The sequence below is a fragment of the Orbicella franksi genome, chromosome 14 (assembly GCF_964199315.1).
Source record: "Orbicella franksi chromosome 14, jaOrbFran1.1, whole genome shotgun sequence".
NCBI classification, from domain to species: domain Eukaryota; kingdom Metazoa; phylum Cnidaria; class Anthozoa; order Scleractinia; family Merulinidae; genus Orbicella; species Orbicella franksi.
In genome coordinates this window covers 9,347,751-9,352,758 of record NC_138158.1, presented here as the reverse complement: position 1 = coordinate 9,352,758, position 5,008 = coordinate 9,347,751, and positions in this window count along the sequence as shown.

The following is a 5,008-nucleotide window of genomic DNA, read 5'->3' as shown; positions in this document are numbered from 1 at the left end:
TGTAGCACTGTGAAACATATTTGTAAGCAGTTTTTAAATCTGTGCGCAGACGTAACTGTCAACCTCAATCATTAAATTTTCGAGATTTCGGCTGATGATTTTTGGAATAACACTGGAAGATTCCGAGAAAACAACAACGTATCAGATGACCTCTCTTGCTTTTCTTCATGAGGGTGTTTAGTGGACTGGTTATTACATAATATGAGATTAAGTGCTCTATTATATATATCAGTTAGTACGCCTGCTGTGATTGGTCAATTTAACGCGCCTTGCCCAACTGAACAGCCCGCTAAATTAATTAAAGCTGGTTTTGTTGTCAAAATGGTTCGTGATTTATCCCCAAGTGTTCTTACGTTTCATGACAAGAAGAAGTTTAAAACTTTCGTTTACTTTAAGTTGTGTATAAGACGTGCAAACCACTTACAACGATTTCGAATTGCAATGACTCGTTTTGCTTTCAACAGACGTCAATTATTTGAAATCCTTCCGAATGAATAGAAATCGATCGTTTCCCGAACCCATCAGCGTCTTCTCGATCCATACTTTAAGTTACGGATCCTCGTTTTCCCCCTTTGATTCATGGCACGTGGACTTCGCGCTTAAGTAATAAATCGAAGGGGGGAAATCGTTCCTTAATTTACAATACGGACCTCGAACTTGGTTAGTAAGAGGTTTATATTTCCCGGTGTAACTGGACGAGCGCCCAGGGATCCTTACCCCTTTTTGTCGTAGGGGTTCGAAAATCTCCCTCCTCTTTTGAGCAAGACCGTGACATAGCACCGTTCCACCCTACTCCATTCACCAAGTTGTGTTGAGAACTTCTGGTTTTGTCATAGAAAGTTGTTCTGTGCACAGATTGTGTGGGTTTTTGAGCCCCATACTCGACAGTTTCACAAAAATCGCACAACTCAAGACCACGCGCCGCCTGGGATAATTTGCGATTTTCTCGTGCTGTTCTATATTTTACGGCCCTGCCTTCTATTTTCTTCGAAATCTTAGAAAAACGTTCCCTAAGGAGAGCCGTAGGTGTCGAAGTGATGGGGCCTGAAAAACTGTTCGACCCTACCAGAAACGCACACGACCCCACACAATTCACGCTAGTAAATGACAAAATTAGGTTTAATTTGTTGCTGCAAATTTTTGTTTTCTTCTGTTAGGAGCCTACAACTGTCAGATGCAGACCTACTTCAGTTACCAAATTACTGTGCAAGTACACAAAGAAAGTCAGCACTCCTCATCAATGAAGAAATACAAATTAAGAAAGCAAAACAAAATAGTCATTTGATAAGCTTGTTGACTGCGTGAGGTTTGGGCAGAACGGGAAATTTAACTCTCTCGGTCAGGACGCACGCTCGGTGCGTACATCCGGACCTGGAGCCAAATATTTTCTCGTCCGATCCGGTCTTCCCACTCAGTCAATTAATAAGAACACAGCCTTGGGAGCCGCAGTGTCCCGCCTTTCACCGCTTCTATGGAACGATCAGAATCGGAAACGTTCCCTCGAGGACATCCACAAATGACAAATTATTTCTTGAATACCGCTACTACAACTTTCACAGTTCTCAAAAGATCTATGCAAACAGATTTTCCCTACTCAAGCCAACTTTAAAAATTAAACTATCGGATCAAAAATCTCATACAAGTGAATACACGAAAGATCTTGAACTTGAACTGCAAAGAAAGATGTAATAACATGAATACCGAGAGGAAGTCCAATATAAAAAGGACGGGAGTGCTTGTCATACCTTGTAGGGGTTAAAAAAGGCGGTTTTGGTAGGTCTTAGGGTGCTCAGCCGCAACAGGTCAACAGCGAGAGCTTTTGCGGTACCGTTAGATAATGTGTTGTTTCGAATTGGTACCTCTTGGGAGTGAAAAAAAATTTCGAGCCACGCCCATAAAGCAGGATCTTGGTACCTCTTTGGGATCATTTTCAAAATTTCCGACGAGGACCCCCGTCCTTTTTATATGGGAGTCCCCCCCCCGGGCCTGAATGATCACCCAAGCTATGTGCACAACTTAATTAAGCAGTTGTGAAAATAACACTTGAAAAAATTGGGGCTTGCACGGGATTCAAACCCATGACCCCTGCGATACCGATGCAGTGCTCTACCAACTTGGCTATCAAGCCAAGTTTACAAAAATCGGAATTTTGCGGTGTGTCATGAAATATCCGTCTACGATGGATATCACAATAACAAGTAACGAGACTACAGCATTAGAAACTTACAGTAATTAACAGCTCTTTAATGTACTCTAAAAAAGTGCATCCCACACTAAGAAAATCTATTTTTTTACCGTTCAACCTAAATTAACAAAATTTAATCTTTTAAAGATCCTACGTATACAAGCGGCATTTTCATTTGCAGTCCCTTGCATCATTTGTACTAGATTGAATCTTTAAAACTATGTAAAATCAGAATTATTTCCTATAACCCACGCAGTCTAGTTCATTATCAACATCTTGGAAAACGCTCTTGTACCCTTTATAACGGTACGTCTCACAAAACTAAAACGAATTTTTGATTTGCATTTTATAGTTTTAAACGTTTATAGTTTATCGATTTAATCAAATAGCAATCAAACTAAACAGCCTATTAAGCCAAGTAAAGAGAATTACAGTTCATAAAAGTTAAGGTTGTACTCCCTACAAGGAGACAGCTCCTAATCTCGCCCTTCACTTCCTGAAGGTAGAGTAAAAAGTGTACGTCGGGCTTATCCCGGGTAGTTTAATTCTCCTCCCACCCTGGAAGGGATGCTAGTCCACCACAGGGTTACCCCCCAATATTAAATTCACTGGTAACAATTTACAGACCTGGGTTCAGGCACTGCTTCCCGGCGAGGTCTCGAAACCTGACCACTCAATTAATAGATCAGCGCGCTAACAATTAGGCCACCGCCCTACACGATGGCAAATATTTCAATTATAATGGATTGGATTTCTAATCAATGTTAAAAACTCAGCAGTAATTATGTCAAAAGCTCTAAGACTAAAGCGTAGGAGGAAATGTGCAGAAGCATATGGCAAATTCGAATAAACTTTATCGAAAAAAGAACTTCCGATGAAGGCGCCAACTGACGGGGCTGTAGCACAAGCTCAGCATGTGCAGCTTCAGTTGGTTGACAGGGCATCAAAGGCATTAAGACGACAGAGTCATTGCAATGTTGCTTCCGAGCGCTAAAAATTGGATTCGTGAATTTGCTCCGCCCTAAGCAGTTACGTGTTATCTTGCATATTATTATTATTATTATTATTATTATTGTTATTATTATTATTAAAGATTCGCACAGCTATTGATGATATTGAAGCTGGTTTCGTCATTGGCTTCGGGCAACAACAAGTTGCCTAGGGAAGCCAAGAAACACCCCTTGTTTGCTTTTTCTCTTCTTTCTACATCTCCAGCACCTTTCTAAGAATTCTTGCCGACCCCAAAAATGCACATCTCTGGATCAGTCCAACAGGAATGCCCACCTCAATGGCTCTCAGATTGTCATCCAATCTCAGTGGTATTGATCCCAATGCTCCCACTACCACTGGAATAACCTTTGTCCTCACACCCCACATTTTTCGAACTTCTCTTGCTAGATCTTGATACTTTTCAACTTTTTCATCTTCCTTCTCTCTCACCCCATTATCCTCTGGAATTGCCACATCTATAATCTGACAGCTCTTGTCTCTCTTGTCAATGATCACCAAATCCGGTCTCCTAGCCCTTATTTCATGGTCTGTTCGCACACTGAAGTCCCATTATTATTATTATTATTATTATTATTATTATTATTATTATTATTATTATTATCGTCCTCACATAATGTTTGCTTAGAGTTCTTAGGGCCGAGACCAAACCATGGTCCTGGGGCATTAGGGGATAGCCAGTTTTTAGCTTGATAGCACCCTCCTCAAAATGTGTGCTGTACCTAGCAAGGTTATCTTTTGTAGTTCACTGATGCTTAATTGGCCGGGAATTCTTCCAAGATAAGTTCCTAGTCCCTTTTTGATAGCTCCAAGTGCTCCAATGATAACTGGTATCGTTTCCGTTCTCATGCTCCACATTCGGCTTGTTTCGATTTCCAAGTCCTTATATTTGGATAGTTTTTCACTGACTTTCACGGATGTGTTTCTGTCTGATGGTACTGCCATGTCAATAAATTTACAGGTTTTCGTTTTGTGGTCTTTAATCACTATATCGGGTCTGTTGGCTGTTATTTTCCTGTCTGTGTGTATTGGCATGTCCCATAATATCGTGACATCCTCGTTTTCTGTAACTGTTTGCGGCTCATGGTCATACCACTTTTCTGATGTCTTAATATTATAGTTGTGACAGACTTTCCAATGTATATACGCGGCTGCTTTATCGTGTCTGTGGGTATATTCTGTTTTCGCAAGTTCAGGACACCCAGACACGATATGGTCAATTGTTTCGTCGTATTTGTTACACATCCTGCATAGGGGGCTAGTACCGTCTTTGATAATGCTGGCGTGGTATGATCTGGTAGCTAGGCTTTGGTCTTGGGCTGCGATTATGAATCCTTCCGTTTCTGCCTTCAGTCCACTGCTTTTGAGCCACTGGTTGGTTTTGTGGTGGTCAACATCTGCCTCCTTTATTCTCTTTGGGTATCTTCCATGTAGGGCTTTGTTCTCCCACTGCTTTGTTAATTTTTCTTGGGTCTTATTTCGTGCCATTTGTTTGGTTCTCTTTGCATATTTGGTGGTTGTTTCTTCTGCTTGTTTATCTGGTATTGTTAGGTCTAGTTCTTGTTTGAATTGTTCTGCTTGCCTTTGTATAGAGTACAATTTCTTTCTGCCATCATGTTCTTGCACTAGTTCGATTAGGGCATCATCAGTGTTCTTTAGGTACGTATCGAGCCCTATCGTGGTTGTTTTGTAAGAGGCTTCTAATTGAATAAGACCCCTACCACCAGCATTTCTTGGGAGGTAGAGTCTGTCTACATCTGCTTTTGTGTGATGCATTTTTGATAGGGTGAGTAGTTTTCTTGTTTTTGTGTCTAA